This window comes from Lucilia sericata, unplaced genomic scaffold, assembly GCF_015586225.1.
Source record: "Lucilia sericata isolate MDLA Ls3-8-SP2 unplaced genomic scaffold, ASM1558622v1 Contig000024F_arrow, whole genome shotgun sequence".
In the NCBI taxonomy this organism is placed as follows: Eukaryota; Metazoa; Arthropoda; class Insecta; order Diptera; family Calliphoridae; genus Lucilia; species Lucilia sericata.
In genome coordinates, this window is record NW_023994062.1 from 625,442 (window position 1) to 644,009 (window position 18,568).

An 18,568-nucleotide genomic window follows, 5' to 3' on the forward strand; every position below is an offset into this window, starting at 1 on the left:
ACCTTCTTAAATGTTTATTAACAGTTGATTTTTAACACAACACTGTCATATTGTTTTTTATTACTTAAGATTCACAATATTTTAATTACACTATTTTTCTATGAACATTAAATTCAATAACTCATTTAAGTTTTACAATTGTTCAATTCACAATCAAGTTGTATATTGTACCTACTAAAGTGTAGTAACAGTGATTGTGAACAGATCTTTGCAGCAAGTCATAAGTTTATGTTTTCAATGAAAAAAAAAAAAAACAATCAAAACAAATATACATAACAATGTCAAAAGATAAAAAAATCAAAAAAATATTAAATTAATTAAACATGCGAAATAAACCAAATTAATTTCTTTGAATTTTCAATGCTTTTATATTATTTATTCCACATTTTAAACTAATAAATAAACAGTTTTTAATAAAATTTTAGTTTTTTTGTTTTGGTAAACAGCTGTTTGTTTTTGATTTCAGTGTTACCACTTTATCGTTTTTTATGCTAACATCGTTTGAATTTTTTGTTTATATGTCGAAATAAACAATTGGCAACACTAAACTTTCTTACAACATTCGAAAAACATATGAAAAATTGTCGTAGGAGTTGTATAGTGCTTTTGCATAGAAAATACCAACAACATTGTTATGACTATTGTAGCAGCTGCTGACATACAACGCATACAACGCTACAACATCGATTGTGAATTGAACAAATGAATAATTAAAACTGAACATGACTGAACAAAACACAAAACATCACTGAACTTAGCAAAATTTCTGCATTATTTATTTTTATTTTTTTTTCACGTTCACGCTAAAAAATGGGTATTTATATTTTTTTGTTTTTGTACTCTTCTTACTAACATCCGGAAGTAACCTAAAAGTATACTTCCAGACTGCGAAAACTAGAAATCAATGTATTTTGTTTTTGTAAAATGTGTGCTCTCGTCTGACAATTGTACAGAAGTGACTACAATCCACACTTCCAGATGAATAAAATACAACATTAATGTGAACACTCTTCAAACTGTCTTCCAGAAGTGACATAAACATACAAATCAAGAAGATACAAATTAGGAAACAATGTATTTTGTTATTGTAAAATGTGTGTTCTCACCCAACTCTCATACATAAGTCACTAAAACGTATACTTCCAGATGAAAAAAATTCAACAGACATGGTTTTTTGTTTAAACAAAATGGATGCACTCTTCTAACTATCATCCGGAAGTAACTTAAAAGTATATTTCTAGAAGACGAAAATTCGAAATCAATGTATTTTGTTTCTGTAAAATGTGCGTTCTCGTCTGACAATCGTCCAGAAGTGTTTCTGACGTGGCATCTGGGGTGATGCGCAATAGTTTTGTCTTTTAAATGTTTGAAGGGTACATGCGTATGATTTAGGCATTAATGTTAATGCAATTGCATTATAGGTAAGCTTGTTTATTCGTTTTAAAATTACAAGAAATTCTTTCTTATACTGACCGGCGGTAAATAAAAACAAGTAAGTGTGCTATATTCGGCTGTGCCGAATCTTATATACCCTTCACCATAGTGTATTTAAAAAATATCAATTTTATAAAATTTTAATTTATTTAATTTTCCCTACTATATCATTATTATAGCAATAGCAAATCGTAATGAACAACAACAACGCTAAACGAAATAAACACACAAAAAACAAAATACACAAGGCAGGCAAACCAGTAGACATCCAAACATACGAAACGAAATAATCAAAAAAAAAAAAAATACACAACGCAATGAAACCAACATCCAAACATACGGAACCGAATACACCAAGAAACAAAAACAATATACGCAAGGCAATGAATAAGCAGTGTTGTTGTTGCTTATTTTTTAGGAAATTTTCAGAGGTTGTCTCGGATTTTTGCTTATATCTCCGTTGTTTATGGACGGATTTTGCTGATTTTAAATTGGAAACTTCTCGAAAGCATGTCTGATAGAATTATTGAAGATTTGGATCCCGAAGATATCTGGGGTCTTCAGAAAACTGATTTCAACATACAGACAGACGGACAGACAGACAGACGGACATTGCTTAATCGACTCCCCTATCTATAAGGATTCAGAATATATATACTTTATAGGGTCGGAAAATTATATTTTGGAAATTACAAACGGAATGAAAAAATTATATATACCCTTCTCACGAAGGTGAAGGGTATAACAAGTAAGAAAGTATAGTCGGGCGTGACCGACCATATGCTACCCTACACCAGTTATGAATATTAAATGTGATTTATTTTTCATAATAAAGCATTTATCTTCAATATTACCTTATTCCGATACATTTAAACAATTTATGGATGAAAAAATAATATTCTGAAAGAGGCTTTATATGGGGGCTAGAGGCAAATATGGACCAAGCCCCATAAAATTTTGTGAATATTTTTATATTTATATAATACATATTTATTTGTGCTGAATTTCATCGCGATATTTGTGTTTATAAGTTAATTTTGGACATGTAATTTTCAAGTAATTTTCGGAAGGGGACTTTGTATGGGAGTTAGGGTCAAATGAGGCCCGATCTTTATGAAATTTGGCAAGGTCGTCAAGGCTTGTATAAATACACGATATACAGGTATATTTAACATAATTAAGAGCTCAGAAGCCCTTTTCGGGGGGTTCTGTTGTATGGGGCTAGGTGAAATAATGATCCGATTTTTCAAAAAAAGCGTGTGTGCCAAATTTCATCCAATTATCTTGAAAATTGCGACCTGTACCTTGCGCACTAATTCGACTCAGAAAACGATTCTAAGCCAATTGGCATACGAATATTTTTGTATGTTGCAAACATCAGCACAAACCCAATATACCCTCCCCACTAAAGTGGTGCAGGGTATAAAAACTAAAGACTTACCTAATTTTAAATTCTGAAGTATGATCTTTCTTTTCTATGTTTTTAGATACATTTTTTAGATACACAAAACTGTCACTTCTTATTTATCCTTTTTTTAACTAAGTGAATTTTCAATTTTTATATTTTTTCCCCCGTTTCAAATTTACTTTATTTTTTTAGAATTTTGTTAAACCGTGTGTTGAACTTGTTTGTTTCGGATATATTTTGTTAGTGTAATTTTTTCTTATTGTATTATTTTTCTGTAACTTTTTTTCTCAAGGAATTTTGTCCTTTTTTATTTTTAATTTTTTTAAATATTTTCCTTTACTCGTATATTTAGGCCGGTTATAAGCGTTAAAGTAATTTTCTGAAGGGGACCTTATATAGGGGGGTAGGGTCAATTATGGGTCGATCCTCATAAAATTTGGTAGACAGAATTTGGTTCGTATTTTTAAACCATTAATGAGCGTTGCAGTCATTTTCTGAAGGGGACCTTATATGGGGGGTAGGGTCAATCATGGACCGATCCTTATAAAATTTTTTAGATAGTTTTTTACTAGTATGAAACTTACTTATGTCGAATTTCATCTATATACTAGTATTTTTAAGACAGTAATGAGTGTTAAAGTCATTTTCTGAAGGGAACCTTATATGGGGGGTAGGGTCAATTATGGACCGATCCTCATAAAATTTTGCATAGTAATTTTGGATCATAAGAAACTTACTTATGTCGAATTTTATAGCTATATTCGTATTTTTAAACAAGTTATGGCTGTTAATGCTACTTTTGGAGGGGCCACTTGTATGGGGGCTATCCGAAAACGTGGACCGATATTGCCCATTTTCAATACCAAACAAACCTTACCTAAAATAAATATTTATGTGAAATTTCAACCTTCTAGCTCTTTCTATTCGGACTCTATCGTGCTTTCATCAGACAGACAGACAGACGGACGGACAGACATGGCTAAATCGTCTTAGATTTTAATGAGGACCCAGAATATATATACTTTTGTGGGTCTATGACCAATATCACGACGTGTTACAAACGGAATGACAAAATCAATATACCCCCCATCTTTATCGGGGGAGTTTTCCCGTTTTTCCTACCGAGCGTGTCCCCGGGTGGCGGATAGGGGGTGGTGATGGACCATCTGTCCTCCCCCAGTATCAGTTTGAATCAAGCTGAGGGAGGGCAGATTGTCCACCACCTGGGAATATTATATTCCCCGCGGACCAAAAACTGGAAAAAAACAACATAGAAAATAAAAATATGAAAGTTACGGTGCAGGGCCTAAATAACCCAGTACCGGCGGCAAGTGTTGATCCACTCGCGAGTCACGTGTCGTCGTCATCCTGCAATCGTGAGCAAAATAATACTACGGAGGTGGGTACCTTGGCCTCCGTGGCGGACAATGCGTCAAGTGTACAGCATTCCATTAGCAAAAGCATAGGGGTGAAAGAGAAGGATGTACTCGGAGAGAGCTCTAAGCTACCTCAGCCTTTAAATATAGATGAGGGTTCCGACTCTGAATCCTCAGAAGATAAAAACAACACCATTATAGCAAATCCCAAAAAGGATGAAGTAGGGCAAATGGTGAAACAGGTGAGTGATAGTATAGCTAAACTACCTATTACTAATAAAAGACTATCTGGATCACAGAGGAGGAAGCTGAAAAAGATGCTCCAGGAAATCATAGTTAGTCAATCCAACGACACTCCAAAGGAAAAATCGGACTCTCTCACAAGATCTGAGTCAGAGAGGATCAGGTCTCCCGAAGAGTTGACAACTGAGAATAAACCTAAGAAGAAAAAGAGCTCCCCGTCTTCTAATACACAGTCGAAGCCAAGCCATACTTCACTCAAAGGAACCTCAAGTCAGAATCCTGAGAGTAAGGGTGACAACGCCAAGATAGATATCCCGAAGACGACCACGTCGGCGAAATCAACCTCGAAGGTAAGGGTATCTCAAAAGAAACCCCGAAAAGTGGAAAAGGAAAAGAGCCGCCATCTTACGCCAAAGTTGCCAAAAGAAGACACCGGGACGATCTCTGTTATGCAGTTTACGATGCCGGTAATCCGACAGGCAAAATTACAATAGACCAACAGAGTAAGGTAGAAGATCTGGTGAACAATAAGATAGTGGACCACGCAATCGCTTCAAAGGGCCAACAACCAATAGAGAGCGTGAGCTGCGAGTTCAGAATGGGTGTGATGTTGATGAGGTTGGCATCTCACCAATGTGTGAGCACCCTAAAGAACATGGTGGAAAGTATCCCTCCTCCCTGGGACGGCGCTAAGCTAGGACTGGCAAAGAAGAGCGAGCTTCCGGTGCTCTTAAAGTCCACTGTCTACATAAAAGGATGGGGCAGTAAACTGGCTAATGAACGTATACTGGAAATTCTTGGTGGTCAAAACGCTGAGCTGGCCATGGAAAAATGGGACGTCTTTTACAGGAAAGAAGAACCTGAGGGAACTTTATTTGTAATAGGTATCGACCAGAAATCAATGGCTAGTCTTGCCAAGAATAAAGGTAGGGCTTACTTCGTCTGTAAAGCTGTCATATTCAAAATTGGGAAGGTGCCGATTGGAAGGGCTGTTACAACAAGCCTCGAAAAGGACACTAAAATACCTAAGACCACAGCATCAGTAGCAACTATTGATAACGTTAAGGTGTCAAATCCTAAAAGCGAGGAAGATACCACTAACTCGCCAAAAGAAGGTGCAGCTGCCCTCTCCAAAATTGGGGAGGTGCCGATTGAAAGGGATGTCAAAACCGGCCCCGATAAGGACACCAAAACACCTAAGACGATACCCAAAGCATCATTAGCAAGTACTGGTTATTTTGAGAAGTCAAATCCTAAAAGCGAGGAGGAAATCCCTCACTCGCCAGAAGACAGAACAGCAGTGCTGTCCAAAATTGGGAAAGTGTCGATTAAAAAGACTGCTCTTCCTATGCCTGATAAGGACACCGCAGTGCCATCAATTGTACCCACTGCATCAATAGCCACTTCAGGTTACCCGGAGGAGTCAAATCCAACGAGCGGAGATGTGATCACTAGCTCGCTGGAAGACAGTTTAAATCAGCCAAGCGCAGAAAGAGAGACGCTAAGAAACTGTTATTGCAGTGGTGAGAAAATACTAAAAAACACTTAGAAAAAGTATTGCCTAATTACGGTTGTTGTGATCAAATTTCATAACAAGTAAAATAGTAAATTTTACAGATAAAACATATTCAAAGAAAAGAAAAATATATATTTCTTCACAAAGTTAAAGTTTTTTATTTAAAATATGTAAAAAGTATTAGAAATACTATTTTTATGTGTTTTCATTCTTATGCATTAGTAAAATTTTTTTTGAAGTGTACGAGTTTTTTGCAAGTATTCTCTTGTTTACAAATTGTTTTGTTGTTTTTACAAATTGTTTTTGCAATTTTTGAAACAAAGCGACATCAACCTACATTGTTGAATGCTGTTAAGCAACTGAAGATCATTTTTTGTATTTTTACGCTCTTGCTGTGAGTTTTGTTTACGATCGGGTAGTGTACGTGTGAATTGCCGAAAATCTTCGTAATTTGAACAATATGAACGCGCAACGCTGGTTTAAATGGATGACAATGATTGAGGTTATCGAAATAAAGAGGACATAGACGCCAAAGTAGAAATGCTCACAAGTGCCTTGGTTGAATCGTTCGAGGACAGCTGCCCTCTGCGACAGCGGAGATCTGCCCAGGAGAAACCATGGGTAACCGGGGAGATTCGGAACCTTGGTAAGACTCTTCGCAAACTATTTAACCGGGCACGGCGTAAAAAGACCACAGTATACTGGGATGAGTATCGTAGTAAACTTGGTGAATATAAGAAAATTGTTCGTAAAGCCAAACGAGACTCCTGGAAACTTTTCTGTGAACAGGTAGACAGCGTAAATGACGTATCGAAGATAAAAAAATTCCTATCCAAAACTCATGTCCAACCAGAATCTATGGTCGATGATACGGGCAGGAGGTTGGAGGATATGGAGGAGACAATGAAACTCCTAACGGACTCTCATTTTCCACCCGGTATATCGAAAAACATAGATGAACCGATATTGGGGGAAGGGGAGGCTAACACGGAAATTGTAATTACATCTGATATGGTTAAAGGGGCAATCAAGAGCTTCGCTCCCTATAAAGCTGCAGGGCCGGATGGCATTTTCCCGGCACTCTTACAGAGGGAGGCGGGACTGGTTTCCGTACATCTGTCTCAAATATTCACTGCATGCTTGAAACTCACATATACCCCCATTAAATGGCAGTATGCAAGGGTAATATATATACCTAAACCAGGGAAACCTAGCTATTCGACACCTAAGTCTTATCGACCGATAAGTCTTACGTCCTTCCTACTTAAAACTTTGGAACGGATAGTTGATAGTATAGTTAAAAGCAGTATACCCGACAAAGGCCAAAAATTTAAGCAGCATGCTTATGTAAAGGGACGATCGGTGGAAACCGCTTTAAACGAAGTTGTCCACTACATAGGCGCATCCTTTGATAGCAAACTGTATACACTGGCGGTATGCATTGACATCGAAGGCGCCTTCAATAACGTGCACACTGATACTCTTATCCAATCCCTAGACCAGTTTTATGTTGACCGGGTGCTCCGTAACTGGATCAACCACATGCTAAGGAACAGATGGATAAACTGCGAGATGTACGATATAACTATCAGGAAAAAGGTATTTCGCGGTATACCACAGGGTGGCATTTTTTCACCTTTACTCTGGAAGATACCGGTGACAGACAAAGTTAAGTACTTAGGTGTAATCCTCGACCGAAAATTAAAATGGAGACACCACATAGAGGATAGGATAAACAAGGCACATCGGTGCTGGGCGATATGTAGGAGAACTATAGGCATGAAATGGGGTCTTAGTCCTACTATGACAAATTGGCTTTATAAAAGCGTAATTAGACCAATTCTAGCTTATGCTTCAATAATCTGGTGGACTGCTTTAGACAAAAAGTGCAATATCAAACTACTACAGGGAGTTCATCGTACATGCTGCATGGGTATAAGTGGTGCCATGTGTACTACTTCAACCAAGGCTCTGGAAACGTTGCTAGATATTCCACTTATTGAAACATGTTTAAGATATGAGGCAACGCTTACAGCCGAACGGCTCTTTACTTTAGGCGAACTGGCCAAAAGCGGTTATAGGACACGTCATCAATGTATACTGGACACATTGGAAGGTTATGCACAATCATCGGACGTGCCCGATCGTATACCAGACACAGAATATGTCGTTAACTTTGAAACGCTGATCCCAGATAGAATGTCTTGGTCAAGCGGAACATTAGAGAAAATACCATTAGGAATCCGTTGTTACACGGATGGCTCTAAATTGGGGGACAAAATGGGGCTGGGTTTCTATATTGAAGACCCAGAAACAGAAATATACCATCGTTTACCAAATCATAACACAAGCTTCCAGGCAGAAGTACGAGCAATAACGGAATGCGTAAATTGGATTAGAATAAATATGGCGCACACAGCGCTTAATATATTTACCGACAGCCAGAAGGCAATTAGGGCGATATCAGGCGATAGAACTAAATCTAAGACCGTATTGGACTGTAAGAAAGCTTTAGCTGAATACTCTCCCAGGGGTAAGGTTCACATCATATGGGTACCATCCCACTCGGGAGTAGTCGGTAACGAAAGGGCGAATGTAATAGCTTTAAAGGGAAGGGAGCTCGAGGCAGTTAACCTGACAAACGCAAAACCATTCGACGCAACAAAAGCTGAACTAAAAATATGGGTGAGAGAACCCTATAAGGCCTCTTGGAATAATTTTTTTTTTTTTTTTTTATTTAAAACGGTATAAATTGACATATACAATTTTTCTTAAAATACTGCGACTAGTCAAAATAGACTAACTAGCAGTTTGAGGCTAATTATTTAAACATATAATTTAGTATTAACAGCAATTCAAATATTTTATAAAACATTATGCTGGTTGAAACGCCTGATGAGGTCATGAGGTTGGCATCTGTTTAGTCGTCTTACTACATTTGTGGTTCTTAATAAGGACGCTATTTCTTCATTTGGGTGGAGTATAAGTTTACGCCTATGTTGTTCTGCTTTCATAATAATTTCCTCTGTTACTGTGTTCATGTTGAGATCTCTATGGATATCAGAGTTTCTAACGTACCATGGGGCATTCAGGATGGTCCTTAGGATTTTGTTTTGAAATCTTTGTATAATTTTAATAACATCGTTTTTAGCGCATCCCCATATCTGGATGCCATAGCTCCATACTGGCTTTAGAATTTGTTTATAGACAATTAGCTTATTATGGACTGAAATAATGAAACAGTGGGTAGAACCACGAAGATCCTATGGGGTGACCCTGATGAGAGCAAGACGAAAAATCTCCTCAAAATGAGCAAGTCTGAAGTTAGTATGATGGTACGTATTCTGAGTGGACACACAGGACTACGAGCACATCTATGCAAAATTGGACGTGCGGATTCAGACGAATGTAGAGCATGTGGAGAGGACAGTGAAACTCTGGAGCACTTTCTTTGCCACTGCCAGGCATTCGTCGAAGTTAGATCCAAGTATCTTGGAAGTGATGTTATTCCGGAAATAACATTCCTGACTAACACTGATTGGAAGATTCTTAGGAATTACGTTCAGGAAACTGAGTTTCTGAACACTGAAAAATATTTTTTTTCATGATAAGGAGCGCACAACAGGCCCGATAGTGGCCTATGTGTATTTCTTCGGATTTGATGTAGTATACATCCTCCTATCGACCTACCCTACCTACCTATCCCATCTTTTTTGATGGTGGGTATAAAAAATTTAATATGCAGGCCGTGCTGGTAGGGCTACCCATGCCAGAGGGGCTCATGACGAGCACATACTAAGAACTACCCTTCCCACGACTGGTAGCGTCTGTTTCTCCCCGATGGGGCGGCTACCAGTCCAAGTACTTGTCAAAAGATCTCTACTCATCCTTCGGATGTGTATCTTTTGACAGTACAGTCCGTTCGGGATCTTTAGATCCCAAAACTCCACGACGGTCCGTCTAAATCCACCAGCGTCTGTTCCCACATTGGGCGGCTTGGTGGTCTGCAAGCACATCATATGCAGAATCATATACTTGGCAGCAAGTATAAAATGCACACCGTTCTAATGTCCAATGTCCGACAAGAAACCGTGCCCCGCGTATCCGGTAAGGGGCCTAATAATCTCCGGAGACCCTACCCCCACGGCGAAGGCGACAGGCTGTGGAGAGTCGAGTGCTACTGCCACCCAGGTTAGTCCGGCGGAGACACCGGGTCGGGCTAGTCTGAATGCTACCGGCGCCAAACCCAAAGCAAAAGCGTCTGCGGATTTAGGGAAGCCTGGATCCTGCAGTCGCAAAACAATAACAGCATCTGGCTCCAAAGCTGGATGCAGCAAAATAAGCAGCGAGGCACCTCTGGACGTCACCCCAAGTACCTCAAAGGCAGCTCAGGTCCGTATTGGCAAAATGCCGATAAAACCCCCTGTTTCGGGGACTACTAAGGCCACCAAAACCAAGGTAGCAACCCCAGTGCCGGTTATGCACGAGGGAACCGCGAACAAGATTTCGGGTTCTCAAACGGCATCTCCCAATGCCAGCACGGCGAATAGTAAGACCCCCAGGAACGTAACACCAGCAAGAAGGGCCTTCCTACAACGGCGCTCCGCCGCCAAAATTCTAGCGCGCTTAGCTGGCAAGCCAGTTGAGTCGCTAAGTAAAGAGGACAAGTCCTCTCTAGAATGGGCTAAGGGAAAATTGGCCGTTCTGGAGAAGAGTCCCCCCCTCACGTCTAAGGACGCGCCTAAACGGCAACGTTCTGAGGAGGAGACTAATCTTCAGGGCCAGCAGCCCGGGACAAAACGTCCGAAACCGTTGCCCCCCAAGCCGCATGACAGGACCTCCGGTGAAGTGGTTGAGAACCAATTCACGCGTGCTGTCATCGACAGGGGTGACATAGATGGCGCTATGTCTCCATCCAGATGGGACATAGTGCGAAAAAAGCTGATGGGGGTGTTCTGGGAAGTTCTTAAACAGAACCCTGGTCCCCCCCCACAGTGTGAGGACGGCGGTTGGTTTCACAACAGAGTGAAGCTAATGGCCTGTTCCAACGAGCGCTCAGCTTTGCTCCTGAAGCAGGCTGTGTCGCTGATAAAGGATCCGTGGGAAGGTGCTAAGCTGGAAGTGGTCTCTGTGGACGAGATCCCACGAAGGCCTAGATCCACCGCCATAATTCCTGCGGAACCACATAAAAAGGCAGCGATACTGGAGCTTCTACAGGTTGGCAATCCGGATCTTCCAACTCAAGATTGGAAGGTCGTCAGGGTTTCTCAACCTGTAGGAAGCTCCAGAAGGATTGTTGTGATCCTGAACCAGGAGTCTTTGGCGCCGCTTCGCGAGAAACAAGGGAAGGTCTACTACGGCTTCGAGTCGATCTTCCTTCGTGTCTACCGAGGCGATGACAAGGGACTATTGGAACAGGATGATCCCGATCCTGACCAATCCGCTGCGGATATGTCTTGCGACGAGACTGACCTTTCGCTGAGTCAATCAACTTCTAAGTTGGTTAAGGAGGGGGAAGAGTCAGTTGACGAGGACGATCTCCTTGCCTCTGACAAGGAGGACGCCAACGTCACAGTGTTGCGTAAAGACAAAAAAGGAGATGGTGAGAGTAACCCAAATTAATCTCCACCACTCCAAAGCAGCCTCGGCTGCACTGCTCCTCCGAATGGCAAACTCGAAAAGCATGCCGATCATCATGGGAGCTGATGCCAATGCCCATCACACTGTCTGGGGAAGCTCGGACATAAACGCTAGAGGTGAGTCAATCTTTAACTTCATTCTAAGCAATAATCTTGATATTTTAAATACAGGATCCGAACCGACCTTTATTGTTTCAAACAGAAGGGAAGTTCTTGACATTACGCTGGTTAGTTCTATGCATCATGATAGGATAAGGGGATGGAGAGTCTCAAGTGACTGCTCTTTCTCTGACCATCAGTACATCGATTTTGAAATCGTAGTTGACAAAGTGGCCCCAAAGCCCTTTATAAACAGGAGACGAACAGATTGGGAAATGCAAACGGGGCTAATCTCACGTTCACTCCAGGATGTACCGATCATCGAAAACCGATCGGACATAGAAAACGCGGTTGAAACCATAAATCAAGCTTTCAAACACGCGACTTCACTGTCTTGTAAACAGAATATGCACAAAGGCAGATGCAGGCCCCCATGGTGGTCTGCGGACATTGCGAAATCTCGAAAAGAGACGCGCAGACTGTTTAACGAGGCAAAGAAAACAGGAAACTGGATTTCTTACAAGACCTCGGTTAATCGTTTCAAGAACCTGGTAAGAAATGCAAAGCGCAAATCTTGGAAAACCTTCTGTTGAACCTAGCGTTGAACCTAGCGTTGAACCCACTTCTTATGGATCTTAGATCTATGGGATTTAAGGTAATAGCATATGCAGACGATGTGTCTGTAGTAGTATCTGGCAAATATCTGGATACTTTATCGCAAAGGATGGAGATTGCACTCAAGACACTCAGTACGTGGAGCAACGTCAGTGGCCTTGGTGTTAATCCATCGAAAACGGAACTTGTTCTCTTCACTAAGAAGTACAAGATACCCACCTTCACTCTCCCACGACTGAATGGGATAGAATTGAAGTTATCGGATAGTGCTAAATATCTGGGAGTAATCCTAGATTCAAAACTATCATGGCATTTGAACACTCAATCTAGAGTATCAAAAGCGGCTGCGGCCTTATACTCGTGTAAGAGAGCAATTGGCAAATCATGGGGCATAAACCCCAAGAATACCAAATGGCTCTTCGACATGGTAGTCAAGCCCATACTATTGTACGGTGCACTTGTATGGTGGAAGTCTGTACAAAAGGACTCACACCGCAAACGTTTTGAGGGAATCCTTCGTACATCAGCTCTGTTGATAACGGGGGCTCTCCGCACCACCCCATCAAAGGCTCTCTTTGTCATGATGGGATGGCTACCTATTGATCTAATGGCCCAAGAGGTTGCCCTCAACGCGGCTATTAGACTCAATACAATTGGTATGTGGCATATGATTCAGTCAGGTCACTCCACCATTCTCAATTGTCTAGGAGAGATTCCTGGCAATATCGACTATTGCATCGCCAAACCGTCTTTTGATAGAAGCTTTTCGGTGAATATCCGAGACGACCCAAATGTGGTGGAAACAATCCTCCATGACGGATCGTATAAGGTTTTCACTGATGGCTCAAAATCAAACCATGGTGTAGGCGGTGGCTTTTACATAGCACATTCGGGAACGGAAGTATCATTCAAGCTTCCTGACCAATGTAGCGTCCTTCAGGCTGAACTATCAGCCATTAAACGGGCTGCAAACTGGCTCAGGTTTTATCGAATATACGATGTTAATATTCGAATTTATACCGACAGCCAGGCAGCCCTTAAGGTTCTAAGTGGTGTCTACACGACGTCAAACTTAGTCCTAGAATGCCGGGCATCCCTTAACGAGATGGCGAAACATTCCACAATAGGACTGTATTGGATTCCAGGACATCAGCAAATTCCTGGTAATACCATCGCGGACTCTCTTGCCAAGTTAGGCTCCTCGCTTGCAGGAGAGCATACCGACCCTTTTGTCGGTATACCGCTTTCAACCTGCAAACGCTCGATACGTGAAAAACTATATGAGCTTGCGCAATGCAGATGGTCGACTGAAACCACCTGTAGACAGGCAAGGATCATGTGGCCATCTTACGACACACAAAGATCCCAAGCCCTTTTCTACATTCCGAGAGTTAATCTACGGAACTTAACGGCAGTGGTAACTGGCCACTGGCCTTTCGGACTCCATGCAAGAAGACTGAACTTACCCAGTAGCGACTTCTGCAGGAGCTTCCAGGATGAAGAGGAAGAAGAGAGTATAACTCACTTCCTCTGTCATTGTCCTGCCCTAGCTGATCACAGAATGGGTCTGCTAGGTAGCTATTTTCTGCATGACTTAGCGGATCTATCGGAGGTTGATATCCGAAAGATAGATTCCTATATTCGTGCGACAAACTGGTTCGGTGGAAACCAGAGTGATTAGGTTGAAGTGTACTAATACGCCGACCGTTCTCTCTCGTTTCAGGTATCACAAAGGGATCAAAATTCTGGACCCAAGTGTGTCCCCAGTGATGACATCGCGAGGACGACCTGCCTACCTAACCTAACCTAACCTAGCAAGTCGGTTATTCATAATAAAGTTAGTAAACGGTTGCCAAATAGTTGTTAAACTCTTGCTAACGAGTTTCTAAACTCATTCTAACTCATTGAAAACAGCTGTTTTGTGTCAAAAAAATAAATTAAAAATTAAAATTTTTGTTTATTAATGAAAATGGACACAATTGATAATTTGGACACCTTAAAATTTTTACAAAAACGTTATCGGGCTACAAAAGTTTATAAAAAAAGAAATGATCCATTTGTAGTGTATAGCAACGATGAATTTCGTATAAAATATCGATTTTCTAAAGAAAATGCAAAAAAGTGATAAAATTAGTTGAAAGTGAACTAAAAAACAATGGCAAAGGGAGAGGTGGGTCTATTCCACCTCATATACAAGTTTTGGCAGCAATAAGATGTTGGGGCCGCAATTCGGTTCAAGATGATTGTGCAGATTTTCACGGTTTCAGCCAGTCTACAATGAGCACAATATGCGAAAAAGTATCCAAGGCCTTAGCTAAAAAGGCTACAACAATTATTAAAATGGCTACATCAGTTGAAGAACAAATTTTTGTCATGGAGAAATTTAAACAAATAGCTGGTTTTGAAAATGTTATGGGTGCAATTGATTGTACACATATCCGAATCCAAGCTGAAAGTGGCGATGATGCACAATTGTATGTTAATAGGAAAGGGTACTTTTCATTAAACGTACAGGTATTATAATTATAAGTTCATTCGTTAATAAGAAATATTCATAACAATATTTTAATAAATTATTTTGAAGGCTGTTTGTGATGCGTCATTGAAAATTACTGACATTGTTGCCTGTTGGAAAGGAAGCGCTCATGACTCCAGAATTTTTAATGAGAGCAAAATAAAGGAGCGCTTTGAAAAGAACGAATTTTTGGGTCGCTTAATTGGAGACGGTGGATATAAATGCACAAATTATTTGTTTACACCTATACAAAATCCGAAAGACTCCAAAGAAGACATGTTTAATAAAGTCCATATCAAAACCAGAAACGTAGTTGAACGACTTTTTGGAGTGTGGAAAAGCAGATTTCGTATACTTTTAGAAAAAATGCGAATGTCTAGAAAAAATTGCAAAATTCTTATCGTTGCCCTTGCAGTCCTACATAATTTGTCGATTATGTACAAATAACAAGACTTTTGTAAGATTTTTATTGATATGTTTACAAAACACATAAAAAACTTTTTCAAATGTTTATTTTATAGATGATACTGAAGAACCTTTTTATACTGAAAAAGAAAATCATCAAACTTATCAGAATGATGTTGAAAATGAAAACATTTCAAGAGCCCTTTATATTCAGCAGCATTTTTAAAATTACATGTACAAAGAAAATACAAATGATTTTTATTTGAAATTATCACATTTGGAACTGATTCTAAATAAGGGTTATAGATTCGATACTCTATATTAGGAACAGTTCTTAAATCTTTGATTTTGTTTCGAATTTTCCCACCCAGAACTAGTGCTAGGGAAGCTTTAGAGATGTTATGAACCTTCTTTAGAACTGTTCTAAAACTGGTTATACTTGCAGCCGTTACACAACTTCCTTTTTTAGAACAAATTCTTCCTTGGTTGTATTGAATTTTATAATAATATGGATATACAAAAATAATTTATTTTATTAATTTAATTTTATTAAAAACAAATAATTAAAACTAATTCAACAATTCATAAATTTGTACTTTGTGGAAAATAATATTTTCTAAAACGAAATATTTGTTTACGATTAATAAAAAATAATATAAATCCATGTTAAATATTCGAAAAGCGGAACACTACTCGTTAATTCGAATTTTCATTATAAAAAAATTACAAAGATCAATAAAATCTTAAAAAATCTTTATCCCAGAAACCAAAGTATACCTTTCCAAAGGATTGATTAAGCGGCTCTTAATCTTGACTCGGACTCTTTACAATATTTACATCATATGAAGTTAGTTTTCTCCATCAATCCTTTGGAAAAATATACTTTGATCTTTGGATTAAACATTTTTTTGGCATGTGCTTTAATCAAAAAAAAAAAAAAAAAAAAAATATAAAATAAAATGTAGTGACTGGCATCTAATAAAATTTGGCATCTTTTAATAAGTGGTTGAACTTTTAAAAGTCGTCTGAAATACTTCGATATTGAAATTTCTTTAACTTTCCAATTTCTAGTTTCAATTTTTCCATCTTCAGTCCATGTTCCTCAATTAATTGTAAGTTTATTATTTCATTTTTCTTTTTTTGCATAAAATGGTTTTCTTCCATAAATTTCATTTCCAATTCTTTTTGTTTTATACTGACATCAAGTAATTTTATTCTTTTGGAATTCTCATCGAACTTTTCGCTTTTTGTATTTTTTTTTTGGCTTTATATTTTCCAAATTAATTTCTTCGCAATCCAAAATTTCGTTACTGAAATTGATTTCCACTTGTGGATTAGATTTGATTTCATCAATTTTCAAGGGTATTTCAACATTTATTGAATTGCTATCATATATGTTTTTGTCGATTTCAAAATGTTTAGGTAATCGACAAATTAGCTCTTCCTCGACGCTATTTAGAGGCTCAGGAGCTGGACCACCACCTATCTTCTTTGTTTGCCGGAGATAGGCAGAATTTTTTGTCTTTGCTAGGGACTTTGTTTTCCTCCACTGGTTCTGAATCTGCTCAATAGATCTTTTGTTTTTTGAAACTTTATTAAATAAATTGTGTACAGTATTCCAAGCCTCTCTTTTTATTTTATTGGTGTTAGTATCGATCCTTGCATTTTCAATAACTTCCAACTTGTCCAATACAAGGTTAGATAGTAAATCCTAAAAATACACCGTGTAAAAACTAATGTGTGCTGGTATAATTTAAACCTACCTTTTCTTCTTGTTCCCAATTCACTGATCTTTTAGTAGTTTGTTTGTCCATTTTATTTCATTAAAAAAAATTTTTTTTTTAATTATTTTAAATATATTTTTGCAATATGGGGGAAAACACAAATGTAAATGTCAAAATCAGAGTTGATTGTTTTTACATAATGTTGCCATTTCTTTAAGTTCAGTATGGCATCGCAAAATTTCAGAGTTGTAATATAACTACTTAGTTGACATTTTAAAATTTATTATGAATAAACTTCATGCTAACAATCTTCTAAGCCTAATCAATATTCTAGCAAGCAGCTCGTTGTTTGTGATGTATAAACTGCTGCCAACTTTTTATTATGAATAAGGCTATAAGTTTATATTGATATTACCATTTAAAATTGACACCTTTAATACAAAAACAAAACCAGGCTTGGAAAATAATCGCAGGATAAGAATCTCAACCATCTAATTTTGATTTTCATCAAATTGAAGAATACTTCCGATCTGGACAAGTTCTGTCCTATCAAAGAAAAAATATATATTTTCGATTCTCTCAGAAACTAAAAAAAAAAAAATAAAAAGCAAACAATAGTTTTATGGCTATTGTTTAATAAAAAAACAAAGACATGTACAAAACGTTGATTAATTTTGAGGAAATACTCACAATTTTGGCTAATTTGCCAAGAATTTAAAAAATATTAATTTAAAAAAACTTTTAATTTTAATCTTTTTTTCTTTTTTATAAAAACTTTTTAATGGTGACTCCAGGCGATTCTCCAGAAAAATGGCAGAAAATCTACTCTAAAGCGCCAATGAAGCCTTGGTTAGCATCTGTAAGTTAGCGGTTTCGAAAACTAACATTTCTATTCCCAAAATAAAGTTAGATTTTCATAAACAAAAATCAATGCAAACGTCAATTCAACGATAGGAGTAATTCATTGCTTTCGCTTTGCCCCAACAGATGGCGTTGTGCACAAAGTAAACAGCTCTGTTGTTAAGCGTTATCAACGAAAATGAAGCAATTCAAAGAAAAAACAAACAATATGGTTATTTATTTTACTTATAAAAAAAACAGATTTTTCGAAAATATTCAATCATAGCAAGCGACATTACATTTAAGGTGGAAGTATACAACACGCGTTGAGGCGGCAACGCGTTTTACGCTTTTCAAACTTTTCGCGGTTTACAAGCTGCAAGTTACACACCACGCGTCATTTTGATATTTCTTTTAATGTTTTTTAAGACTATTACTGTTTTAAAAATCAAATTTTTAAGTTTTTGTTTATTTTTAATATTATTCTTTCATTATTGGTGAAATTTATTTCATTTAAGTTTATTCTTATTCTACACAAAACAAAATACAACCCTGATCAGCTGCCAGCAACTTTCAACTATTGACGAATAGTTGAAAGTTGCTGAACTTTTCATGGCAGACGCGTTAAAAACTACAGTGTGTAACTTGTTAAATAAAAATACAGTATTTCAACTTTATTGACAGAAGCCTAAAACGCGCTGCCGCGTACAACGCGTGTTGTGTTGAGAATAATGTTCGTGCTAAATTTTAAATA